This window comes from Periplaneta americana, chromosome 7 (genome assembly GCF_040183065.1).
Source record: "Periplaneta americana isolate PAMFEO1 chromosome 7, P.americana_PAMFEO1_priV1, whole genome shotgun sequence".
NCBI classification, from domain to species: domain Eukaryota; kingdom Metazoa; phylum Arthropoda; class Insecta; order Blattodea; family Blattidae; genus Periplaneta; species Periplaneta americana.
In genome coordinates, this window is record NC_091123.1 from 103,914,163 (window position 1) to 103,928,605 (window position 14,443).

The window sequence follows — 14,443 nt, forward strand, 5'->3', positions numbered from 1 at the left end:
TGGGTAACTTTCGGTGTTGGACCCCAGACTCATTTCACCAGCGTTATCACCTTGATCTCATTCAGAAGCAAAATAACGTAAGATGTTGATAAAGCGTCGTAAAATAACCTACTAACCTCAATGTGTATATCATCTCACCTCTCAGAATGTAAATCGTCATTCTTGCAGTAACTCCTATGTGACATATTTATCAATTTTCAGATTTTTGCTCTATTAAATAACTTAAATAGTGATACAGCAAATAATAAAATCTTCTTTATGTAATTATATTTCTTTCTTTCGAAAATTTAAGAATTCACAGTCTCCAATAGTCGCGACGCTGTTATTCCCGGCGTGACTCCTCCTCTTTGCTTACGTCTTAGGAAGTGAAGGCTCTATAAAGTCTAGGTAGGTAGTATCGTTCGCCATTTTTGTTCTTTTGTTGCCGAGCTACCATATGAGGAATCTATTTGCCACATCGTTAAACATTATCATGTCCTAGCTCCTATGATAATAAATCAAACACACTGTAATTCAGCAAATAATTGAGCGGCAAATAACGTCTTCGTGTGCTTTCTGCGAACGCCAACGAAGAGCCAAAATGGCGGGCGATTATATTAAGTATTTATCGAGCCTTAAGAAATGAATAACGTCTTCCTCAGCGAATCACAAGACGCACACGTTTAAATGTTGTTGTTGTTGTTTTCTAATGCCAGGCGTTTGACAGTAAAGTCATTTGACCTCTTGCACTCCAATATTTTTCAAAGATATTATCATGACCAGCCACTGAAGCACAGATTTTGAGGTGTTCCGAATCCATTTCTTGGTTTGAGTTGCACAATGGACAGATAGGAGACTGATATATTCCAATTCTATGCAGGTGTTTGGCCAAACAATCATGGCCTGTTGCCAATCTAAATGCAGCTACAGACGATTTTCGTGGTAAATCGGGAATTAACTGTGGATTTTGATGCAGAGAGTTCCATTTTTTCCCTTGGGATTGTGTTATCAAATTTTGTTTGTTGAGGTCTAAGTATGTAGATTTAATAAATCTTTTCACAGAGTAATACGTAGATTTAGTAACAGGCCTGTAAGTAGCAGTGCTGCCCTTCTTTGCTAAAGCATCTGCATTCTCGTTTCCCAGGATTCCACATTAGGATGGTATCCATTGGAATACAATCCTTTTATTGAGTGATATTAATTGAGAGAGCATTTTAGTTATTTCTGCTGTTAGAGATGAAGGTGTGTGTTTAGAGACTATTGATAGAATAGCTGCTTTGGAGTCTGACAATATAACTGCATTTTTAAATTTACTGATGTGGCATAGAAGATTCCTGAGACTTTCACTTATTGCAATGATTTCTCCATCAAAACTTGTTGTTCCATACCCAAGAGATCTATCAAGTGAGAAGAGACAGCACGTAACACCTGCACCGGCACCTTGTTCTCTGGAGATCAAGGATCCATCAGTGTATAAATGAAGTCAGTTTTGTGGAGGGTATCTAATATTAATTGTCTCTAAAAACAATTGTTTTAGTATTTCAGTGTTTACTTCTGATTTCAGTATTTCTTCTGTTAAATTTAGATTATATTCCATGTTTAATAGAGTTAAAGGGTTTGGTTTAATTTGTAGGTTTTTTTTAAATTCGGGATATTGATTTTCTGTTTTAATTCTTAAACCATGGATATGAAACTTTTTTTAGTTTTTAATCTACGGAGAGGACTGTATGAATGCCAATTGTTTCCTGGTAATCTAATAAGTTTTTCATATTGAATCACTGCTTTTTCTTCTATTGTCATTTTGATGCTGTTAATATTAGTGAGGAATCTCATAGAATCTATTGGAGTTGTTTTGATTCCACCAGTAATGAGTCTGAGAGCTTGGTTTTGAACATATTCTATTTCGTTTATGAAAGGTGAAGTAATTAATATTTCTCCACAATATGTCAGCACTGGCTGTATAAACATTTTGTATGTGGTGTTCAAAGTATTCCTAGAGCATCCCCATTTCTTTCCTGCTAGTCTTTTTAGAAGGGAGAATCTTTTACGAGCTTTTTCAGAAATGTTTTTCAAATGGTTGCTCCATGTTAACTTACTATCGAAAATAACTCCAAGATATTTGGATTCATAAGTCCTAGGAAGGTGTTGGCCATTGTATTGGATATTGAATTCTCTTTCTTTTTTACCAAGTGAAAATATTTGGTGGTTACTTTTGCTTAAATTGAGTGTCATCAAATTTGATGTATTCCATTCATGTAGTTGATTTAGAGCTTTAAGAGCAGAATTTTGAATTTTGTCTCTATGTCTGTAAGATCCCGAAGTCCACAAAACTATATCATCTGCAAATAGTGCTGTTTTCATGTTTGATTCCTCTAATAGGGAGGGTAAGTCATTTATATAAATATTGAATAAAGTTGTGCTGAGGACAGCGCCCTGAGGTAGACCTCGATATGTTTGTCTGTAACTAGAAAGTGAGTTATTGAATTTAGTGACAATGAATCGTTGACTAAGGAATTCTGATATCCATCTGAACATATTGCTGGAGATACCTAATTTCTGGAGTTTTAGTAATAATTTATTTCTCCAAACAGAGTCATATGCTAGCTGAAAGTCAATAAATATTGCCAAGGTATCTTCTTTCTTGTTAAAACTGTCTTTTATTTCTTAGCCGAGGCGTATGACTTGTTCATTGGTAGAGTGTAGTTGTCGAAAGCTGGCTTGTCTTGGTGATAAAAGATTTTGGGATTCTAAATACCAAGTTAATCTGTTGGAGATCATGGACTCCATGGTTTTTGCTATCATGCTTAATAGTGCTATTGGTCGATAATTATTAACATTATGAGCAGGTTTCCCCTTTTTTGTGAATTGGTACAATGGTTGCTTTTTTCCAAGCTGCAGGAACTGAGGTGTTCCATGATAAATTGAAAATGGATAAAAGTACAGACTTGGCTTTTTCCCCCAGATGTTTAAAAAATTGGAATGAATGTTGTCGGGGCCAGGAGATTTCTTGGTTTTTAAATTTTGTAAAGCTAGAGTTAATTCTTTGGAAGTAAAATTTTGATGAAATATTTCAGGTTTTGTACTAGTAATATTGTTTTTATTATTTTTATGTAATTCTCTTTTGATAAATTTGTCAGTTTTTTTGGTGTTGGGATGTAATCTGTGAGAGTTTGAGTAGTGTTTATTAAATGCGTTTGCTATATCTCTACTATCTTGTTATTATGAATAATAGGTTGCTAGTAGTTTCCTGTGTATTGAAAATATTCTTCAGAAAGTTATATGTTTTAGCGCTATCGGTTCTGTAATTAATATTTTCAAGAAATTTATTGAAACATTTCTTTTTTGCTGTTATGATTGCTTTTTTAAGAATGGCAGTCTTCTTCCTCCAATCTTGAGTATCTTCTGGTGTTTTGCTATGTTCTGCTTTGGTTCTTGCTTTGTCTCTATCTTGTTTCAATAAATTCAGGTTTTCTGTCCAGAATGGGGTGTATTTTTTTGGTTTGCCTCGTGGAATGTGCTTTTTTGCAATTTTAAGAAGAGATTCACAGAAATATTTGTTCAATCTATCTGAGTTTGTATTTTCCATTAGTGATGTGTTGACCTTGAGGTGTTCGTCGAGTTCTGTTGTAAATAGTTGCCAATTCGCTTTCTTAAAGTTCCATGTTGTACACGTTTAAATGTTGCCGACCTGCAACGCGATTGACTGCCGGAAATTAGAGCGACGGGACTATATCATAGAATGAATAAATGTGTTTTTCTTCCTACTGAACAATTTTATATTTTGCACATAGGAGTTATTGCAGGAACAACGACGAAATATTGTTTATGTTTGTCCTCTTTCAAAATTATTTTGCAAACAATGTTGCTATAAAAAGTTTGTTAATTTTGTAAGATTAATTTTTATTAGCTTCTAGAAATTTGTTAGTCTTTGCAGATAGTATTTATAAATGTTTGTAGAATTAATATTGTATGAATTATTCCCATGGTATACTATTTATGGTAGGTATATAAAAGCCATTTGTAAGTTGTTTATACACATGTTTTTTTTTTAACCTTAACATACATACCTTATGGTGAAATAGGATTTCTTTGTCTCTGGAGATTCAATAATAATAATAATAACAGTAACAATAATGACAATAATAATAAAAAAAAATTAATTGTCAGAAGTACAATAATCCCCCATTAGGATATACATAAATTATACTTGGACTTTTCCAGATGGGTGGCCACATAAGCAAATAGATCACATCTTGATAGATAAACGAAGACATTCTAGTATAGTAGACATTCGAACCTTAAGGGGGGACAGATTGTAATTCTGACCATTGTTTGGTAATTGGAGAATTAAGAGAAAGACTATCAATAGTAAGCAAGTAGAGCAACAAGTTAATATTATTAGATTCAATTTTCCGAAGTTAAAAGACGAGGAAACTAAGCAACATTATCAGGTCGAAATTTCAAATAGGTTTGCCACTTTAGAAAGCTCTCACGAAGTTAAGGAAGAGTTAGCTGTTAATAGCTTGTGGGAAAATATCAGATATAATATCAAAATAGCAGCTGCTCATAGCATAGTTTATTACGAAACTCAGAAAAACTAACCATGGTTTGATGAAGATTGTTCCATGGTAGTAGAAAGAAGGAAACAGGCAAAATTGAAATTCTTACAGGATCCAGTTGAGACGAATAGAGATAAGTATTTCCATGAAAAATGAGGAGCAAGTTGTACACTCAGGAATAAAAAGAGAGATTACTTGAAGGAAAAACTGAATGAGGAAGAAACAAATAGTGAGAATAAAAACATTAGAGATTTATATAAGGGCATAAAGGAATTTAAGAACAGATATGAGGCAAGGGTAAACGTGATCAGGATGAGAATGGTGACTTGCTTGCAGATTCTCTTCAATCCTGAACAGATGGAAAGCTATTTTGGGCAACTACTAAATGTACATAGGCCAAATAGAAATGATCGGGACAAAATTCAAATACAAACTGCCGAGCCATTTATACCCGAACTCACACTGTCTAACATCGAAATTATAATAGAAAATCTGAAAAGTACAAGTCTTCAGGTATTGATCAAATTCCAACAGAATTAATAGAAGATGGTGGAAGCACTTTATCTAGCGAAATTTATAAGCTTGTACTTACTATTTGAGAAAAGGAAATTATACCAGATCAATGGAAGAAGTTCATAATAATTGTACCTATTTTTAAGAAGGGGGACAAGACTAATTGTAGTAACTTTCGAGGAATATCACTTTTGTTGATGTCGTACAAAATTTCGTCCAATATTCTTTTGAGAAGATTAATTCCATATGTAGGTGAAATTATTCAGGATCATCAGTGTGGTTTTAGGCATAATAGATCGACTGTTGATCAGATTTCTTGTATTCGACAGATATTGGAGAAAAAATGTGAATATAAGGGTACAGTACATCAGTTATTCATAGATTTCAAAAAGGCATATGACTTGGTAAAGAGAGAAGTTTTATATGATATTCTTATTCCATTTGGTTCGATTAATTAAAATGTCTCAGTGAAACATACAACAGAGTCCGTATAGGCCAGTTTCTGTCTGATGCATTTCCAATTCACTGCGGGCTAAAGGAAGGAGATGCACTATCACCTTTACTTTTTAACTTTGCTCTAGAATATGCCATTGGAAAAGTCCAAGATAACAGAGAGGATTTGCAATTGAATGAGTTAAATCAGCTGCTTGTCTATGCGGATGACTTGAATATGTTAAGATAAAATCCACTATTAGAAAAAACAGGGGAATTTTACTTGAATCAAGTAAAGAGGTTGGTTTGAAAGTAAATCCTGAAAAGACAAAGGTTTGGAAGTAAATTCTGAAAAGACAAAATATATGATTGTGTCTCGTGACCAGAATATTTTATCAAATAGAAATATAAAAATTGAAAATTTATCCTTTGAAAGGTGGAAAAATTCTAATATCTTGGAGCAACAGTAACAAATATAAATGGCACTCAAGAGGAAATTAAATACAGAATAAATGTGGCAATTGCTTGTTATTATTCTGTTGTGAAGGTATTGTTATCCAGTCTCCTCTCAAAAAACCTGAAAATTAGAATTTAAAAAACCGTTATTTTACCGGATGTCCTATATGGTTGTGAAACTTGGACTATCACTTTGAGAGAGGAACAGAAATTAAGGGTGTTTGAGAATAAGGTTTTTAGGAAAATATTTGGGGCTAAGAAGGATGAAGTTACAGGAGAATAGAGAAAGTTACACAACGTATAATTGCATGCATTGTATTCTTCACCTGACATAATTACTTACTGGCTTTTAAGGAACCTGGAGGTTCATTGCCGCCCTAACATAAGCCCGCCATTGGTCCCTATCCTGAGCAAGATTAATCCAATCTCTATCATATCCCACCTCCCTCAAATCCATTTTAATATTATCTTCCCATCTACGTCTTGGCCTCTCCAAAGGTCTTTTTCCCTCCGGTCTCCCAACTAACACTCTATATGCATTTCTGGATTTGCTCATACGTGCTACATGCCCTGCCCATCTCAAACGTCTGGATTTTATGTTCCTAATTATGTCGAGTGAAGAATACTATGCGTGCAGTTCTGTGTTGTGTAACTTACTCCATTCTCCTGTAACTTCATCCCTCTTAGCCCCAAATATTTTCCTAAGCACCTTATTCTCAAACACCCTTAACCTATGTTCCTCTCTCAAAGTGAGAGTCCAAGTTTCACAACCATGAAGAACAACCGGTAATATAACTGTTTTGTAAATTCTAACTTTCAGATTTTTTGACAGCAGACTGGATGATACAAGCTTCTCAACCGAATAATAACAGGGCATTTCCCATATTTATTCTGTGTTTAATTTCTTCATTTATATTTGTTACTGTTGCTCCCAGGTATTTGAATTTTTCCATTTCGTACAATATTCTCGTCATATACTTTGTCTTTTCGGAATTCACTTCCAAACCTATCTCTTTACTTGCTTCAAGTAAAATTTCCGTGTTTTCCCTAATTGTTTGTGGATTTTCTCCTAATATATTCATGTCATCCGCATAGACAAGCAGCTGATGTAACCCGTTCAATTCCAAAACCCCTTTGTTATCCTGAACTTTCCTAATGGCATACTCTAGAGCAAAGTTAAAAAGTAAAGGTGATAGTGCATCTCCTTGCTTTAGCCCACAGTGAACTGGAAATGCATTTGACAGAAATTGACTTATACAGACTCTGCTGTACATTTCACTGAGACACGTTTTAATTAATCGAACTAGTTCCTTGGGAATACCAAATTCAATAAGAATATCATATAAAACTTCTCTCTTAACTGAGTCATATGCCTTTTTCACCCGACATAATTAGGAACATTAAATCCAGACGTTTGAGATAGGCAGGACATGTAGCACGTATGGGTGAATCCAGAAATGCATATAGAGTGTTAAATGGGAGGCCGGAGGGAAAAGGACCTTTGGGGACGTCGAGATGTAGAATGGAGGATAATATTAAAATGGATTTGAGGGAGGTGGGATATGATGATAGAGACTGAATTAATCTTGCAGAGGATAGGGACTGATGGCCGGCTTATGCGGGGGCGACAATGAACCTTTGGGTTCTCCCCCCCCCCTTTTTTTTTGTGATGCTGTAGCAACATCTTAGGTTATTTAGCGTCTGAATGAGATGAAGGTGATAATGCCGAAATGAGTCCGCTGTCCAGCACTGATAGTTACCCAGCATTTGCTCATTTTGGATTGAGGAAGAACCCCAGAAAAAACTTCAACCAGGTAACTTCCCCTGACCGGGATTCGAACCCAGGCCATCTGGTTTCATGACCTTACTCTACAGGTGTGGACTTTGGGTTCCTTAAAAGGCACAACTAAGTAGTATAATGACACTAGTACATATAATTACGAGTTCGAATTTTATTTAACAATTAGTCTCTTTTCAAATGTAAGATTTCCATTTTATTTTATTTATTTTTTCCTTATTACAACATTTTTCTTAAAATTTTTCATTATTTCTTCATTTCTTCACTCTTCAACTGTATATCCATCTTTAAATTACTCATTCTCATCAAGTGCTCTACCTACTGCAATAGGAGTAGTTGTGTTGGGTCCTTGATGTCTTGTCAACCCACTTGAGGTATGTGAATATGAAGGGTCATAATTGAGCTGGGGTCTGGTAGAATTTCTGGATAGCTCAGTCTGTAGAGCATTGGCATGCTCAGCCAAAGGTCCCGACCCAGCCCCAGAACAATTTTTCCCTTGAAATTATTCAAGTCAGCTTTACAGAGTGCTCATCATATCAAGTCAGATTTGTAAGCCTTGATTATTTTTGACAACATCAAGAAATTCTTTGATGGCCAAAAATGTGTTCAAACTTGGCCATTGAAAAATGTTTCAAATAAAACAAAAAATGTTTCCTTGAATTGCAAACTACCATTTTTTCAAAACATTGTCATTGGAATGAAAACCATTTTTTGAGGAAATGTCACATCTCAGAGCCATTGGTCCATTTTTATTTACGGACTTGAAAAGTTTTGTGCAAAATCTGATGAAACGATTTATTAAATCAAGTAAAATGCCTACCATTATACACTTGTCTCTAAAAAATAAGTCCCACTTTAATGTTCCTTTTCTTTAAATACTACTTAAACTTAGGCAATGTTTGATGGCTCATGCTGGGTAACTTTCGGTGTTGGACCCCGGACTCATTTCACCGGCATTATCACCTTCATCTCATTCAGACGCTAAATAACCTAGATGTTGATAAAGCGTCGTAAAATAACCTACTAAAAAAAAAAAAATTGATGGCTCATACGGTGCAAAGGTTTCCAGATTTTGTTTCATTACAGCGATTTGATATCAGCACCATGTGTGACACAACAAATGTCGAGGTGATATTCCAACTCCTACCAGATTCTGGATAACATGTCAGGTGTCACCATGTCTGCCGGTTCTTCAACCCTTATTCGTAGGTACTGCAGCTCTCTTGGTAGAGGTGGCACGTAGACTTTGTCCTTTATGTAACCCAACAAGAAAAAGTCGCAGTAGTTATAGTGAGGATCACTTAAGTTCAGTTCCCAAACAGCAAATATTTCCGCCTTGTCAGTGTTGCCAACTGTTACCAGATATCACCACATGTAGTAAAATCACGATCCTATGTACTGAATGACTTCTTTACTCACCGTACTTTACCTTAATGTTGGAAGGTTATTCTAAATAGTTTCAATAATAATGAGAATAATAATAATAATGAGAAATGTATTGCTATGTTCTATTCTTTTATTCCTTTACATTATTATTAGTATTAGCATTAATAGGTTACTATACGTAAATATACAACAAAGTATAGTATATAATATTCAAGAATCAAATCTGTTCCAAGACCAATTAAATTATTGTCACTTCACTTCAAAGATTCCAGCGTACATATACTGTACTTCCTAAAGGTAGATAAATTAATAACCAATTGACTTTTGGTTGGAATTCGAATGAACTTCTGATTATCTTTTGAAATTAGTAAGGAAATGGATAATACAACTAGGCTAAAACTGAAATAATAATAAATCAACTTACAAAAATAATTTTGGTCCTTAAAAGCCATAAGTAATTTCACTTCTAGATACCTTTTTAAAGATTTCATTTGTTTGTAAATTGCTTAATAATGTTACACTTACACTTATTATTTCTGGAACTCCACGTCTGTCATTGAAAAAATGTATGATACATAACTGTGAAGTCTCTTTTTGGCTCTTGTGTCCTAAATTTAAATAAGAAAAAACAAATGATTCAAGAAATGTGAGCTGGTGAAAATTAAATACTCAATTAATAAAACAATTACTACCAAAAGAGTATTTTATTAATTCTATACAAAAGATGGATTACACAGAACAGATGGCCAGAAATCATAGATTTATACACAACATACAGCATGAAACGATCATCCAAAAATGCTTTTTGTACACAATAACATCTTTCAAACGAAGTGAAATAGCCAATAAGTTCAATAAATATTATGCTAATAAGTAATAACTATAATTAATAATTATCTACAAGCTGTAAAAGGGAATAAAATAGTATATTGTTGAAATTAGGGGGTTATGGTTTATTACGTGTATTTATAATTTTAATTACTTTTTCTACATTTAATTATATTTTAATTTCTATTAGATTAGTTGGTGGTGTGGTTGTTAGTTTTATCTGTGTACGTCAGACTATTAAGGAAAAACTGAAAGAAATATTAAATCTACAATCTACTTTATATAACAATATTTAATCAAGAACTGAATATTACTATTCATTTAATAACATAAGACCCAAAACATCTCCAAGTCCAGACAATACACATGCTGATTTTCTTAAACATGTTGGCAAACAAGCAAACTCACTACTTTTATCTTGTAATCTCATCTGAAATACAATATCTGTCTGGAGAAAATCTATCATAACATCAGTTTTGAAAAGCAATTATTCAACTAATATCTTTTCGAGTTATCGACAGATACCACTTACTAGTATGATAGCCAAAATTATGGAAGAGATGATTTCATAGATTGAATTGGTTCCTGGAATCTAGTAACTAACTTTCATCTTATTGAGTTGACTTTAGAGAATTGCATTCAACAAATGGACAGATTTTAAATTTTAGTCAAGATATTAAAGATATTTTAAACAGAAAACAAAACACCTTAACAATTTTAATTTATTTTCAAGGATCATATGGCTCTGTAGATATAAATCACTTAAGAAATTGCAAACTTAGGGTGTCCATGATAAAGTGTTACACTGGGCCTGTGACTTGATTATTTGATTCATTGTCACAAATATGTAAATAGAGACAGATTCATCTGGGCTTCCCACATTGTTGTTTTCAGGAATACATTTTCCAATATTAATGTCGATGGTCTAACTAAAGAAATAGATCTTATGATAATCTCATCATTTGCAGATAATATGGTTCTCTAGAACAAAAAATCACAGTCCACAAATATTAATAAACTGAGCCAAAATCCCAACAGACTTTTTGACTCTACTTGGAGAACTCAAACTTGCTCAATTAAGGGAAACTTTACTAATAAAACACAATCCCAAGTTATTTCAAAATGAATAGTATATAAGTTAACTTTAACAGATGATGTTAAGAAATGTGATACTTCTCCAGACATTTTAAAAATCATTAGAAACGATAAATGATCTGGTCAGTGAGTGACTACATACAGTATTTTTTTATAGATGGATCCTGTTTACCAAGCCATAGATGTAGTGGTGTTGTAGTACAATACCAGTATATTCCCTTTTACAGGGAATTATATTCAAACACTTGTTTGCCCCATTTTAACCGTGACAACGCTTTTTAGTTTTTTAAACATTCTGGTTATTGTATTGTGTTTGTGTTTAGTGAAAGATTTTAGATAAGGGCGCAAATAGCCATAGTAGCTGACGCGCCCTTTTTAAACGCCACTAACTAACTAACTAACTAACTAACTTCAAACACTGACTAATTTTGATAGTGAAAATTTAGATACACTTTTAAGCTTACAAAATCTCCAGTATCGATTTCATAAATCTGAGAAGGCTGTCATACTATCAGATTCAAAATCAGATATTCTTGCTGCAGTATTGGACGTAATAGCATGAAATCTCAATATTTTACAGTGTTTTAATATTTTAAGCAAAATGATCGAATTACATCGACGACTGGTACTTCCGTGGATCCATGAACTTTATGGAGTGGGAGGTAATGAGGTAGCTGAAAGGTAGCAAAATTACTGTAAGGTTATCTATACCTGCATCTTACCACACTGTTAAAAGAATAACAAGATCAGAACATGACAATGTGGTAACAAAAATCGGAATGATTCTAAAGCAAATGAAAAAATTGCAATAGGCCATCCGGCATCCACTCCACGATGGAGGAAAATCCTCAGAAGAAACCAACTAATCAGACCACATGGGGGATCCAAACTACCCTCGAGTGCAGCTTTGAATTTGCAGGCCAACGAGTCTACCGACTAAGCTACATTGGTGGCTCCACTAAAAATATGAAGTACATGGCACTCAGATTATTAAATTGACAAACCTAAACAATTATTCATCAGTTAAGCTATAAAATATAATACATAGCAAGCAAGTTAATTCAATTTAAAAGTATAAACAATTCAATCAGTTGAAATATACAGAAATTGATAATAAATATCATGCAAATTACTTCACATTACAAGCATAAACAATTCATCACTTGTGGTATACAGTCTACTATTCAATTTACAGCATATATAATTCATCAATTAAGCGAAACAAAAATATAGTACAATACATAGTAAAAATAATACACCTAATTTAATAACTGAACTTCTATGAAAATCTACAGTGGCAGTACTCATATTATCACAGGCCATGATTGTCTCAAATATTTACAAAGAACTGATATTTCAGAATCTCCCCATGCCATTTCTGAAATCTCAATGAAGATATGGATCATTGTCTTGACTGTTTAACTTTACACAGCTTTCAATCATCTGGTTAAATATTGGAGTGCAAGATAACAAATGACATCAACTGCTGAACACTTGGTATCAATCAACCAACAACTTCATTACATTAAAGGGGAAAAAAAACTGAAAGAATTAATTGTATATAGACACAACACATAAGACAAGGCTGCTTCAGAACAGTAATTGGAAAGGCTCTGTTGTTTTAGGATTCTTATGTAGATTCAATTTCACCTGAAAGAAAAAAGTAACATCTATAAGTATGCCTAATTATGAGAAATAAGAGAAACGGTTGCAGTAGTAGTAGTAGTAGTAGTAGTAGTAGTAGTAGTAGTAGTAGTAGTAGTAGTAGTAGTAGTAGTACTAATGATAATAATAATAATAATAATAATAATGACTGTAAAGTATGGAAATTAATATTGCAATGTAATATCAAAAGGTGATTTCACACCATCAACTCTTATCATTTAGTACAACAAATCTAGTATATTCAGTTGCAATCACCAGTAGCTGTTCTTTCCTCCATTTTGTTGTTGGCTGATTTTTCACAAGTCTGCTATGATATGCAGCACTATCCATGACAATAACGCATTGCCCTAATGTTCTCAGGTTAACAACTGTGTTTGCACCCACTTCTCAACTACAGGGCTATTCATAGCACTATGGTAGTCCTGACTTTTCTTTCAATTGCATGAAAAAATTAAATCAGCACCTGCAATAAAAATTATACCTGGGCATATAATTACGTCACATGAATTCACAGCATTTAAATAAAGAAAATAAAACATAACATAACATAACATGACATGACATGAGATCCTCTTTGGTGAAAGGCTTTCCCACGTTTTTATTTAGTCACCAATTTTTATATTTTTGTGCCCTGATTTAAAAAATTACTCTTGCCAAATTTATGTAAAATATAAATCAATATAACTTACCGAGTATAAATCCACCTTTCGTTCTGGCATCTAATCTTCCACCCTCATTTGTTGGTCTACGAATAACACCATTCATGTCACTGGAAACTTCACCTGGTTTATTTCATGAATAAGTGGGTGATCCTACTTAAAAAAGCAGAGAGAGAAAAGCAATTCACATTGACACTCTAAGAGACACAAAAATTTTAAAGACAGGAAAACTGTTCAAGAATTTTATAACTAGCCTCTAGTTATAATATGAAACTATTAATTGCGAAACATGTTGTTCCCACCTGAATTCATTACTAGTAGCCTATATTAATTGCAATTTCATATTCCACATAAGTGTTAACCTATTTGTTAGTAAAAAATTCAATCACTCAATGTCTCACAATACATTGAAATTTACCATTCATAAAAATCCAAGTCTCATCCAAGAATACTACGGGTGTAGGGTTCTCATGCTCCACATTTCTTATTTATTCTCTTAAAAACGAATAACATCACTTTCTCGTACATGTGTATAAGGATCCCCTTTGCTCCATAGAAATTTCATCTCTTTCAAAATTTTTTTCACCGATGATAAGGATACTCTAAATAAATATGTTTCATAATCATCATTCATATGTTCCAGAACTTTTGCTGCTGTTAGTACTTCCCCTGTAACAGTAAATGAAAATTATGCCATATTTTTATACATATGACTAATATCAGAATTACATTGCATAAATCAACACAATAATTCCTGTAACTTCCCTACCTTTATGTAACTTGTCATAAATAAATCTCGCAATTGCATCTTTCGTAAAATCATCAGCATCAGTCACTGGATGTTTACGTAGTCTATGTTTTCCTGGTGTCACAAGTGGGGTCCCCTTCTGTGAATTTATCACTTTCGTGGCTGTAGTAAAGCCAAGCTGTAATAACAAACAATAACATAACACTTCTAAAAATTGTTATATCATAAAATTCATGCATGATACCAACATTTACAGCTATATGAATAGAAAATGATCAACATGTTAGGTTGGATCTACGATAGGTTTAAGTAGGCTAATATTTAG

General features: G+C 33.5%; 1 protein-coding gene and 1 long non-coding RNA gene across 15 annotated transcripts in view; one reads left to right on the forward strand and one right to left on the reverse strand.

Moving 5' to 3' along the window:
* The window catches only part of LOC138703320 (germ cell nuclear acidic protein-like), a 300,735-nt gene that overhangs the window by 250,661 nt on the left and 35,631 nt on the right, over positions 1–14,443 (forward strand). The window lies entirely within an intron of this gene.
* On the reverse strand, positions 10,166–14,401 carry LOC138703322 (uncharacterized). Of its 2 annotated transcripts, none has more exons than XR_011333107.1 (5): positions 14,140–14,401; positions 13,789–14,039; positions 13,401–13,523; positions 12,967–13,174; positions 10,166–12,696 (listed from the first exon to the last, which is right to left on the reverse strand). It is a non-coding gene; the product is annotated as an uncharacterized lncRNA (long non-coding RNA). The 2 variants fall into 2 exon arrangements; XR_011333106.1 differs by having other exon boundaries at positions 13,401–13,526.